Below are 14,099 nucleotides of genomic sequence, written 5' to 3' on the forward strand. Positions count from 1 at the left end.
ACACCTCCTGGATAATGGCTTGGTCAGTAAAATTATCTTTTATAGCTTGATATTTCAGGCTATGGGGCGTGCACTGCCAGGAAGATAAAACTGCCTCCGATCATTCATTATAGAAGATTTCGCGTACCCTTCTCTTCTTAGTGTGTCTGTAACATCAGGTGTGCGGCCAAAAATCCCGGGTGGGGGGGGGGTTGGAATCTTGTATAATGAATGCAGGAGGCAGCCTTCAATTCTGGGCAGTGCACGCCCCATAGCCTGGAAGATCAAAGCTATAACAGATGAATTTTACTGAACGAGCCATCATCCAGGCGGTATACAGGTATGACTAATTTCACCTCTATGCCAGTAATAACTCAAAAAGATGAAAAGGGTGACAGATTCCCTGAGTATTGAGATGTTTGTAGGATAACAGAATACATGTGGTTATGTTATGATATGATTAGATACATAATTATATTTTGCATTGGCCCACATGGGAAATGTCTGTATGAGTGTAATATTTGGTTTGTCACCGGCTGTGCTCATTACAGTGGCTTTTAATTACATCCCTTTGGTTTGTTATCACCTCCTGTTTGTAGTCAATATTTTATATCAGATTCCAAAAATCTAAGAACTTTGTGTTGAGGGAATACAGTAAAATGATCTCATTGAGGCTACTTTCACACATCCGGTTTTTGCTCTGCGGCACAATACGGCGCTCTGCAGAAAAACCGCAACCGTTTTTTTTGCCGCCGGTTGCGTTTTTTTTTTGCATAGACTTACATTAGTGCCGTATTGTGCCGCATGGGCTTGCGTTCGGTCCGGTTTTTGCCGCATGCGGCAGATTTAGCCGATGCCGCAGCCGGATGGAACGTTGCCTGGAACGTTTTTTGCTCCGGCAAAAAAAACCGCATCGCGCCGCATCCGGCCGCTGCGGCGCATTTTTCAATGCATGCCTATGGATGCCGGATGCGGCGTGATGCGGAAAAAACGCATCCGGCCGCCGCATGCGGTTTCTTCCACTGCGCATGCTCAGTAGCATGCCGCAACCGGAAAAAAACGGACGGGCCGCATGTAAAAACGTATGCAAAGGATGCGGTGTTTTCGCCGCATCCGTTGCATAGGTTTCACAGCCGGATTGAGCTGCACTGCTCAAACCGGATGTGTGAAAGTAGCCTAAAGGAACCCATAGCTGATGTAAGATTGTACGTATTTCACTTCCATCTGGAAACAGCTTCGTGTAGCCCTTTATGCCGATGTCGGTCCCTACTAACCGCAAGAACTGCAGCTGGATTTTTCTCGAGCAGTTAAAAAGTTATCTGAAGTCTCCTATTTGTATGACTTTATTTTTTTTTTTTTAACTAAAAGTGTGTAAACTATTGGATGAAATCATTCACTCCGTGTACATTTTTCTATGAATTTGCGTTACCCATGTTGTAGTTGGTACACAGTGGCACAAAGCTAAAACCAGGCCAGTAAATGCCAAAAAGCGATCTCAGTGGTGTGAAGGAAAGGACAATGCAGCATTGTTCTCTTCATGTGTACAACCCTTGTAAACTTTGCTTTCACGCTAGCAACGATGATTCTCTTTCAGGGTATCACTAAGAGGAGTAGAGATTGAGAAACGTTCCATGGGAATGAAGTATACAACCCCTGGCAAAAATTATGGACTCACCTGGCTCTGAGGATGTTCATACAGTTGTTTACAAAAAGCAGATCATAGACATGGCACAAAACTAAAGTCATTTCAAATGGCAACTATCTGGCTTTAAGAAACACTAAAAAAAAAATCATGAAAACATAATGTGCTAGCCAGTAACGGTTACTTTTCAAGACAAAACAGGGGGAAAAATTATGGAATCACTCAATTATAAGGAAAAAAATTATGGAATCATGAAAAACAAACAAACAAAAAAACACTCCAATACATCACTAGTATTTTGTTGCACCACCTCTGGCTTTTATAACAGCTTGCAGTCTCTGAAGCATGGACTTAATGAGTGACAAACAGTCCTTATCATCAATCTGGCTCCAACTTTCTCTCATTGCTGTTGCCACATCAGCTTTGCAGGTTGGAGCCTTGTCATAGACCATTTTCTTCAACTTCCACCAAAGATTTTCAAATGGATTGAGATCCGGACTATTTGCAGGCCATGACATTAATATGTCTTCTTTCCAGGAATCTTTTCACAGTTTTTGCTCTATGGCAGGAAGCATTATCATCTTGATAAATGATTTCATCATCCCCAAACATCCTTTCAATTGATGGGATAAGAAAAGTGTAAAAAATTTCAATGTAAACTTGGGAATTTATTGAAGATGTAATGACAGCTATCTCCCCAGTGCCTTTACCTGACATGCAGCCCCATTTCATCAATGACTGTGGAAATTGACATGTTCTCTTCAAGCAGTCATCTTTTTATTGTTTAGCTTTTCTGTATGTAAATCCCATTTCCTTTAGGCGGTTTCTTACAGTTCGGTCACAGACATTGACTCCAGTTTCCTCCCATTCGTTCCTCATTTGTTTTGTTGTGCATTTCTTGTTTTGGAGACATATTGCTTTACGTTTCCTGTCTTGACGCTTTGATGTCTTCCTTTGTCTACCAGTATGTTTGCCTTTAACAACCTTCCCATGTTGTTTGTATTTGGTCCGGATTTTAGACACAGCTGACTGTGAACAACTAACATCTTTTGCAACATTGCATGATGATTTACCCTGTTTTTAAGCTGGTGTCACACACAGCGACAACGACAACCACGTCGCTGCTACGTCACCATTTTCTGTGACGTTGCAGCGACGTCCCGTCGCTGTCGCTGTGTGTGACATCCAGCAACGACCTGGCCCCTGCTGTGAGGTCGCCGGTCGTTGCTGAATGTCCAGCTTCATTTTTTGGTCGTCACTCTCCCGCTGTGACACACACATCGCTGTGTGTGACAGCGAGAGAGCGACGAAATGAAGCGAGCAGGAGCCGGCGTCTGGCAGCTGTGGTAAGCTGTAACCAGCGTAAACATCGGGTAACCAAGGGAAGACCTTTCCCTGGTTACCCGATATTTACCTTCGTTACCAGCCTCCGCCCTTGCTGCTAGTGCCGGCTCCTGCTCTGTGCACATGTGGCTGCAGTACACATCGGGTAATTAACCCGATGTATACTGTAGCAAGGAGAGCAAGGAGCCAGCGCTAAGCAGTGTGCGCGGCTCCCTGCTCTCTGCACTGTGACATGTAGCTGCAGTACACATCGGGTTAATTAACCCGATGTGTACTGTACCTAGGAGAGCAAGGAGCCAGCGCTAAGTGCGGCTCCCTGCTCTCTGCACATGTAGCACAGCGACGTTATGATCGCTGCTGCGTCGCTGTGTTTGACAGCTAAGCAGCGATCATAACAGCGACTTACAAGGTCGCTGTTACGTCACAGAAAATGGTGACGTAACAGCGACGTTGTTGTCGCTGTCGCTATGTGTGAACCCAGCTTAAGAGTTTGATAATCCTCTCCTTTGTTTCAATTGACATCTCTCGTGTTGGAGCCATTATTCATGTCAGTCTACTTGGTGCCACAGCTCCCCAAGGTGTGATCCTTTTTAGATGCAGACTAAAGAGCAGATCTTATTTGATGCAGGTGTTAGTTTTGGGAATGAAAATTTACAGGGTGAGTCCATCATTTTTGCCTCATAATTGAGTGATTCCGTAATTTTTCCCCATGTTTGGTCATGAAAAGTAACCGTTACTGGCTAGCACATTATGTTTTCATGATTTTTTTTAGTGTTTCTTAAAGCCAGAAAGTTGCCATTTGAAATAACTTTAGTTTTGTGCCATGTCTGTGATCTGCTTTTTTTTTTAAAAACAAAAGTAAACAACTAAATGAACATCCTCAGAGCCAGGGGGGTCCATAATTTTTGACAGGGGTTGTAGATCAGACCTGGAGAAATCTAAGATGACAAGTAGTAGTAGTTTGCGTAACATGTGGAGTTACCTTGTATTGAATACCGTGAAAAGTTTTCAAAGTAGTCAATACCGTACTAATCTTTATTTAATTGTCTCTTCAATAGGTTTTCTAAGGTCATTTTAAGAGCCATAAATTTGCTGCATATCTATGTTCATTTCCGTATCTAGAGAAATGACATTTAAGGACATTAAAATGTCATCTCAGCTAAAGAGGACCGGTCACCACTCCTGACATGGCTGTTTTAATAAATATTCTTTTCCCCATTAGAACTTTTCTTTGTGTTGTTGCTCTGATTCCTCCCAGAATTTTTGGAACAAATTGACCAGTGTTACCATTTGGGGAGGGGGGTGTCCGTATACATTGGACAAACAGAAAATGTATAGTTGCACGCCAGCTGTTTATGCAAAATGAATATTCACTCTTCCCATGCCCATAATCCTGCCCACCCCTCTGCACTGGCGTCAGTGATTGGGTGCATGTAGACTGCCGTTTTATTCTCCCAAGGATCACATCACACTGCTTGGACCGGCCGTCTACTCTCCTGACCTGAGTGTGACAGCATGTATCTCTATGCAGCTGTCATTCTCATGTCAAGAGAGCAGACTGCCAGTCCAAGCAGTGCGATGCAATTATCAGGCAATTAACACGGCAGTCCGACTGCACAAATTCACTGACGCTGGCTCATAGATGTAGGTGGGATTATGGGCGCGGGAAGAGGTGAATATTTATTTTGCATTAACCGTACATTTTACGGCGCTTACAGCAATACAACGGGGCAACGTACAGTAATAAAAGTTACTTATCCCGAAAGGGCTGACCAAGCCCTATTTTAGAATACTTTTAGCATGGTATGCAAAAATAAAACGCAACTAGGACGTATTTTTGGAGTAGAGCTGTTTTTCTTTCAACATACTCCAAGAAGCCCCAAACATCTTGCTAGTGTTTATTTTAGCGTAACACAGATATCTAACACATGAATAGTGAATAACACATAGCAAGCTTATTTTTTTATCTACTGGTGAACACAGTACAAATATATATTTATCATGTATTTTTAAACATTTTTGGCAATGTTTTTTTTTTATTGATATCACTGTCATTATTTAAAAAAATAAAATAAAATAGAAATGTAGCAATTTTTATAATCTCCTGTTTAAAGTTTACAGCAGTTTCCTTATCATAAAAGGCAGAATTACAATCACCTACAGTTTATACAAAGCTTTTAACACAATATCTACCGATCACAATAGGTTCATTAGATGCTTCAATACAAAATATAGTGTCAAAGTCTGTTCACTGTGGCTAATGTACATGTGCTGTTCATTGTGGCTAATGTACATGTCCTGATCCTGATTGGCAGTGCTCTGCTCTCTTGCAGAGCCGATGCCTTGTTTGTGTGTTATACTCCAGTAGACGGATTTTTCCTGACCTCAGGTCTTGTGTTGGTTTTGGGAGGGGCCTGTTCACTGGAACCTCATTTCGGGTAACTGCTCTGCTTTATTTAGTAGCAACTCCACCCAGAACGCCACCGGTGATAGTTCCTGTATTGCAGTTGCATCTCTGGTTCCTGTAAGTGACTGTGCTGATATTGTCCCCGCTACCCCTAACCTAGATACCCTTCTCCGCCCGTTCCTTTGATCCTGACTCGACTCCAAGGCTTCCCTGACCTCCAGGTCGTACCCTGACCTTGTCTCCGCGCTCTCCTCGTGTACCTGATGTGACCTCCTGGCTTCTAGACCTCCGACTCGTACCCTGACCTCAACCCTGCTTTTTCCCTGTGTACCTGACATGACCTCCTGGTTTCCAGACCTCCATCTCGCACCATGACCTCGGCCCCGCTCTCTTCCCATGTATTTGACGTGACCTCCTGGCTTCCATATCTCCGACTCGTACCCTGACCTCGGCCCTGCTCTCTTACCATGTACTTGACACGAGCTCCTGGCTTCCATATCTCCGACTCGTACCCTGACCTCGGCCCTGCTCTCTTACCATGTACTTGACACGAGCTCCTGGCTTCCAGACCTCCGGCTCGTACCCTGACCTCGGCCCCGCTCTCTCAACGTGTACCTGACATGATTTCCCTGCTCCTGACCTTTTGGCTTGCTCGACTACTCCTCCACTAGTGTTTCTAGTAACACCTAGTGTTAGAGCATCTCACTACTCCTCCACTCACTATTCCACACTTAGTGTGTCTTGCAGTACATAGTATTAGGACATCACACATGTCCTGTTCATTGTGGCTAATGTACATGTGCATTTCCTAAACCAACAGGATATTAAGACGGCGTTACACGGTACGATATATCGGCGATATGTCGTCGGGGTCACGGAATTCGTGACGCACATCCGGCATCGTTAGAGATATCGTACCATGTAACACCTCCGAACGACTGTTAACAAGCAAAAATACTCACCTTATCGTTGCTCGTTGACAAGTTGTTCATTTCCATAATGTCGTTCCTCCTTCTGCGCGCCGGTTGCTCGTCGTTCCCGAGGCAGCACACATCGTTCCTTGTGACACCCCGGGAACGACGAACAACAACTTACCTGCGTCCCATTGGCAACGAGGAAGGAAGGAGGTGGGCGGGATGTTATGTCCTGCTCATCTCCGCCCTCCGCTTCTATTGGCCGGCCGCTGTGTGACGTTGCTGTGACGCCGAACGTCCCACCCCCTTCAGGAAGAGGATGTTCGCCGCCCACAGCGACGTCGTTAGGCAGGTAAGTACGTGTGACGGGAGTTTAACAACTTTGTGCGACACGGGCAATGAATTGCCCGTGACGCACAAATGATGGGGGCGGGTGCGATCGCAGAATAAATCGTTGCGTGTAACGCCGCCTTTAGAGTCTGAAAAACAAGCCTCTGTGGCTAGAGTCAAAGAGTAGTGTTGAGCGGACCCGGACTGGAAAAATCCGGATCCGCGCGGTTTCAGTGGTATATCCGGACCCGACCCTGACGCGGGATTCCGGGTGCACGATCCGGATTCGGCCTTTTTTTTTTTCTCTCTCCATCTCCCTCTCGCTCTCGCTCTCGCTCTCTCTCGCTCTCGCTCTCTCGTCCCGGATTCCGCTCCTCATTGACATATATTGGCCCGGATTCCGGATCGGATCTCGGACTTCCTTGTCAACCCGCCACTGATCCGCCAGACCCGGATTATTAGCAATCCGCTCAACTCTATCAAAGAAGCAAGATTTATAATGAAAAAAAAATTACCAAAAACTTGTAAAAATACATTTAGCACAAAAAAAAATATTTTAACAATAGGCTTTTTTCTGTTCACATATTCCCTTTAAAAAATAAATTAATTAAATTTTATTCCAAACTTTTCCCTTTCCGGTATGAATAAATTTGCCACATTATTCCTCTTTGTACATAATATAAAATATAACATAGTGGATATATAAATGATACTTGTAACACATAAAAAAACAGCACTTTCCTAAAAGAACATCAGCGTGACAGAGCCGTCCTAATGTCTGTGTTCCGCTGGTTTGTAAAAGCATCAATGCGAAAAATCAGGGATGAAACCTTGAATTATGTTCCACTAAAAGATGTGACCTTTCTGCATGGCTACGAGCTAAATGTTTTATCCACCGTCTCCTCTGCCATACACCGGCTCACCGATTAAGTTGTGTTCAGCATTTTTATAGCTTTTTTTTACCACCCGTGTGGGCTTCTGCAGAGGGCTAATGATTATGTGCACATTCTGTACACGGGTTATGCCTTTCTTTTTTACAATAGGAAGTTAATGTTTAAATGACCTTTTTTGCCTTAACTTTTCGTATAGGTTTACTGCTTCATGTGTTTTGTGTGACCCTGTGTTTTTTCAGATGCAGAGTTCAAGTGAATACAAAATAAAGTGCAGTACCCAGGAGCGAGCAATAAATATCGGACTGGACTACAGTGTCCTGCACGGAAAACATATCAATTGTTGGACCCTCACCAATCCCATATTAATAAACTATTATTGACAGCTCATAAAGTGTTACCAGACAACCCCTCTAACACACTTTACCCAGGCTGATATTGTGAACAGAAATCTACTTATTTAAAGGGAATCTGTCACCAGGTTTTTAAGCCCTAATCTGAGAGCAGCATAATGTAGGGGCAGAGATCCTGATTCCAGTGATATGTCACTTACTGGGCTGCTTAGTGTAGTTTTGATAAAATCACTGTTTAATCAGCAGTAGATTATCACTACAGGACTACTTGGCGTGCTGCAGGTAGTCCAGCATCTTCATGAGCTATGTATAACTTAAAACAAAACACTAGCGCTCACGGAAAAAGATGAAAAGGGTCTATATCAACCAAACCAATGGGGTTTATTGAGAAGATAGCTAGTCTCACAATTTTGAAAGCTGCAAGCAGTGGCAGAGTCCGCGTGAACCTGTCAGGGTAAAAAAGCAAAATTGAATTATGTATATGACTGCTGTGCTAATAAAGGAAACACAATGAGAAGGGAATTGGATAAAATATGTATGAATATATAAATATTAAAAACATTTTGGATATCTGCAGTTTTGGAGGTTGATTGAGGGATCTTTTAGGATACGTTACACATCAGTTTTTTGGCATCAGGCACAATCTGGCGTGTGCCTGATGCAACGGATCCTGCGCAGCAATGCAAAAACGGATCCGACGCCTCCGTTTTTGAATCCGTTTCATCCGTTTTTTTTTTTGCTGGATCTGTTTTTTACAATAAATTAGAGCATGCTCAGTTTAAAAAAACGGATCCGGCAGCCGCATCCGTTTTTTGCCGCATTACGTCGGATTCGGCGTGCATAGGCTTCCATTGTAAATCACGCCTATCGCGCCGGATGCGGCGCAATGCGTTTTTTTTGTCAGAGACAAAAAACGTTACAAGAGACGTTCCATCCGGCCGCCGCATTAGCCAATTACGACGGATCCGGCAAAAGCCGTATGCAACGCAATACCATCCAGCAGAATCCGGCGCTAATACAAATCAATGGGGATAAAACGGATCCGGCGCCGGATCCATTTTATCCATTTTTTTCCGGATTGTGCCTGATGGAAAAAAAATAATGTGTGAACGTAGCCTAAGGAGGTAATGTAGATCCAAAGTAGTATGCAGAGTTTCACTAGTATGGCATAAACTAAAATGTTTAAAATGAGTACAAAACAAAAAAGTGGGGGGGGGAGAGGGGGAGGGGGTAATGGAATGGTAACCCCACTGTAATTCATTACCCCCTCCCCCTCTCCCCTCCCCCCACTTTTTTGTTTCGTACTCATTTTAAACCTTTGAACCTGTGTCACGGAAAAATGCCATTAACCTGCAGATATGGGGTTAATCTGCGGGATAATAGCATTCTGAACCTGTCCGGCACCCGTACGCTGAACCCTGATGCCAGGAGGAAATTAACTTTATTCCTCCTGGCAGCGTTTTGGTTTCAGTCACGGGGCCATGCAAGTGCGGGTTCAGTCACCGCTCTGTGTATGGAGAGTGGCGGCTGTAACCGTGTACCTTGCACTGTCTAACAGCCACCTTGCATTAGAGAAAGCTGTTAGTCAGTGCAGGGGACAGTTACAAACGTCGCTCGCTATACAGAGAGCGGTGACTGAACCCGCATCGGCACCATTTCCATGACTGAAACTGATTTCAGAGACTGGAATGAAAGAAAAGCGCAAACAGGGTTTCATCTGAGTAAATCAGATTTTACACACAAGGAGGTTGCTCACCTGGAGAAGGTATGAAAAGTACAAGCACTATAGAAGCATAACCGATGGGCACAGCTGCAGCAGTCCCCGTAGAGAGATAGTAGTTGCTGGAAGGGTAAGGGTTAAGAGGCACAGCTACTTTATCTGTGATTTTGTTCCTGATGAAGGAGCAGTGTCTTCGAAACGCGTAGAAATAAAGATCCTGCAAATACTTCAGTTTCTTCTTCACAGCAGCGCAGGTTTTTAAGCCTGTCCCTTCCAGCGCTGGGCAGTTTCAGAATGCTAATAACCTGCAGACTAACCCTATATCTGCAGATTAATAGCATTTTCCTACAAGACAGGTTCCCTTGAAGGAGAATATGCCTCCCCAGGTATTCTTTAATGTTGAGTGCATTAACACCATTGTTTATAGGCTATCTTCCCATTAATCACTTGAGTACTGTGAATTAATTTCTATTTCAGAAGCTGAAGCGGTACTCTCTTAAAGGGAATCTATCACCAGGTTTTTGTCACCTAATCTGAGAGCAGCATGATGTAGAGACAGAGACCGATTCCAGCGATGTGTCACTTACTGGGCTGCTTAGTGTAGACTTTATAAAATCACTGTTTTATCAGCAGGAGATTATCACTAGAGGACTAGAAATCCTGCTTTCATGTAGTCCTCCATATTCATGAGCTCTGTTAAACCCCACCTCATCACTGATTGGCATCTTTTTGACTATGCATAGCATACAAAGTTGTCAATCAGTGCTTGGGGCGGGGGTTATACACAGCTCAGCATTCAGAGAACTGGTATCTGCAGGAGATAAAACAGGGATTTTATCAAAACTATATCAAGCAACCCAGTAAGTGACACATCACAGAAATGAGGGTCTCTGCCCCTACATTAGGCTCCTCTGAGACCTGGTCACAGATTCCATTTAGTTGTAATGATACAGTTGAAGCTTAAGGCTATGTACAGACCCTTAAGATTTGGTGCAGAAATTTTCTTCACCAGATCTGCACACTGTGGCAAAAAAATGTGTCAAAACCGGATGCAGTTTTGACGCGGTTTAGATGTTGTTTTGGTGCGTTTTTTGGGCCATCAAGAAAGTCGATGAATTGAACTCAATTGCTGAAAAAAACGCTGCTAAACCTGACTAATATTTCACATCCTGCAGATTTTTTCTGTATCAAAAGCTGCACCAAAACCGCACGGAAAAAAAACGCGCCGTGTGCACAGCAAATCTAAAATCACATAGACTCTGCTGACTTCAGGAGAGGCATGCAGATTTTCATGCATATTTAAAAAAAACTGTGTCAAAAACTGCAGCGTGTGCACAGGGTCTGAGCGTTCAGGCTCCCGATGGTGCTACTGACAGCTCCAGTGCTATAAAGCGGGCTTTACACGCTACGATATCATTAATGAATTATCGTCGGGGTCACGGTGTTTGTGATGCACATCCGGTGTCATTAACGATATCGTGTGTGACACTTATGAGCGACCTTAAACGATTGCAAAAGCGGTCAAAATCGTTTGCCGCGGAGAGGTCGTCCTGAAGCAAAAAAATCGTTCTCTTCTTATTAGCGATGTTGTTCCTCATTCCAGCGGCAGCACACATCGCTGTGTGTGACACCGCAGGAGCGAGGAACATCTCCTTACCTGCCTCCACCAGCAATGCGGAAGGAAGGAGGTGGGCGACATGTTACGTCCCACTCATCTCCGCCCCTCCTCTGCTATTGGACGCCTGCCGTGTGATGTCGCTGTGATGCCGAACGTCCCTCCCCCTTAGAAAGGAGGCGGATCGCCGGCCAGAGCGACGTCGCAGGGCAGGTAAGTGCGTGTGACGGGGGTAAGCAAGGTTGTGAGGCACGGGCAGCGATTTGCCCGTGTCGCACAACCGACGGGGGTGGGTACGATCGCTTGCGATCTCGCTAGCGAGATCACAGTGTATAAAGCCTGCTTAATACCTTAGATACTGGCATACTGCAGTCAATAGCTACGGCACTATATGAATGGTTAAACACATATTAACTCATTTACACCGCAGGTACCTGGTCACATGATGTTGAAGTGCCCATGGATTGCAATAGCAGCCGGGACCTGACAAAGTCCTGCCATATCTAATTTGCTGTCAGTAGATAAACTCTATTATCACTGAAATGCATTAATGCTTTGGTATGACAAATAATGGAAAAAAAAGAAAAAAAAGAAAAACAAAAAATATTAGACGTTTCTATCTGGAATGTATTGGGATAAAAAAAACTTTTTTTCTATGAGATGAGCTATCAGTATGTGATATCAGTAAAACTATATATATATATATATATATATATATATATATATATATTGTAATGGCTATAATCGCAGTGACCCATAGTGTTTTGGGTGCACGCACGAGGGGTAAGCAAGGTGTATGATCTCTTGGATATCTTCACAGATCTTTACATCCTTAACAATAGAATGAAGGTAATATTAATATTTAAGACAGAAAAGTAGCGAAATTGCTGATTTGTTTCCATCCGCAAGGAAATATAGACCCTAAAATGGTGCCATTAAAATTTACAACTCGTTGCATAAAAAGCCATCTCTTAATACAATCATATCGATAAATATGTAGAAAAGTTGTGACTCACCGGAAAGGCAAAAACAACAACAAAAAGCAAGATATCCTTGGTAATAAAAGGGGTAACATTTCTAATATTGAGGGGGTTAAGAAGAGAATATCACTGATTCCCTCCCTATTTGTGTATGCCTGGCATTGGGGGGATACACATTGTTGGTGACTGGTACTTTGACCAGAACGGCTTAGCTCGTTAGCGTCATTGTGAGTTACTAATGCCAGGGTTTCCAGCCTGTGATATTGGCAGAGGATGAACTGTCTGATCTTTTGTTACCTGCATTTAATGCCAAGTTTTAATGATATTTACCAGTCGCACTGTCCCTACATTTACTTATCAGTTTTGCTTCTCATTATTGAAAATGTAAAAATGAGATTATAAAACTCAAATAGTATAGTATTGGCAAAGTGATTTAGAAAAAAGGATCTAGAGTTTTTTACACAACAGCTCTTCTGAATGGGCAGAGGTGGCATTGACATTAATAAACTGGGCAGAGCTGGAAGAAGAAAAGCAGACACTTATAGCGTCATCTCATCCCTTGAAACTAAAATATTAAAGTAATTAATGACCGATCTACAGATATATATAAACCAGATTTCTTACAGTCTTCTATGTTTAGGGTAATAGATATGGTAGCGCCAGTGACTCTGCAGAGATGCCGACTTACCGCCCTGGCTGGGTTGCGTCATCCCCCGCACTTCCCCGACCATCCACGTGTGCTGCTACTTCCTTCCCTTCCCAGGGTCTGTGCACACAACCCAGCTCTCCTGGGAGTGTCCTTAGGGCACGCGCGTACACCGGCCCTCCTCTTAAACAGTCAGTGCACCATTTCCCGGAGATGCCTCTCAACCTATGGCTGAGAGACACTATGTATTTAAGGCACCCTCCCATTAGGGTAGGTGCCTGCACAACGCATTCAGTTAGTATACCAGTCTGCCAGCTAGTTCTCAGATCCTGTTTCCCTTGTGTTCATCATCTGTACTTGTCTTCCCATACCTGGCTATCCTTGCCATACCCACCATTCCTGTCCATACCCGCCTGTCCAGCCTGCCTCAGTCGCCTCACCTGTACCCATTTTTCCTGAGTCTGTCACTTGTCCTGGGGGTCAGCTGCCACACAGCCTGTCACTGACCTAGGAGTGGTACCTGGTGTCTGTCTCACGGTGAATGCTTAGTTAAGCCTCTCCCACTAAAGGGTATGCCAGGTCCCCCCTATAATCCAGTGGGTTCACTAACCCTGCGCGATGCCTCTACACTGGCCACGAGCATTACAGATATACATTAAAAGTTGAGTGATATCACTGCGGTTTGCTTTATAGTAGTATATATATGAGTAGTCATTGAAAGTATCATTCACCTAAAAACTGTCCTTCTGTTTTGAGTTATATTGGTATTATATAGTTTATCTGCATAGAGTTGAAGGTCAGGACAGAGACTTCTGCTCCATGTACACACTCACCGTGTAACGGCAGCCATGATGGACCCTGCCGGTGGAAGGTTGTACCTCATCTGGATCCTCTGCATTGTGTGCTATCCCAGCTCCTCTGTGTAGTTTCTTGTTCATGCCATTACTTACCACTGCCTGTTTTTTGTTTTGTTGTTTTCTCTTGGCTTCTTACTGATAACAGACAGTGACAGCGCTGCTGGTCTGGGAGGCGAATCTGGCTCTCAGAACTGAAATGTTTAAGCAGCCCTGACCTTTTGTGTTCACAGTGTGTATAATATTTGGTTGGGTCCAGAAGAATTTGGATAGAGATTGAATGTGTATAGTTTAGTCTCTGTACACAATACAATGGATTTGAAACTTTGACATGAAGATGTGATTGAGGTGCAAACTTTCAGCTTTAATTCAAGGGATTCACAAATGTATCATCATTAGTGATGAGCAGACTGGCAAATAACTGG

The 14,099-nt window shown here is 43.8% G+C and overlaps 1 protein-coding gene across 1 annotated transcript in view; it reads left to right on the forward strand.

Moving 5' to 3' along the window:
• The window catches only part of LRRC8D (leucine rich repeat containing 8 VRAC subunit D), a 121,488-nt gene that overhangs the window by 7,904 nt on the left and 99,485 nt on the right, over positions 1–14,099 (forward strand). The window lies entirely within an intron of this gene.

This window comes from Anomaloglossus baeobatrachus, chromosome 8, assembly GCF_048569485.1.
Source record: "Anomaloglossus baeobatrachus isolate aAnoBae1 chromosome 8, aAnoBae1.hap1, whole genome shotgun sequence".
Taxonomy (NCBI): domain Eukaryota; kingdom Metazoa; phylum Chordata; class Amphibia; order Anura; family Aromobatidae; genus Anomaloglossus; species Anomaloglossus baeobatrachus.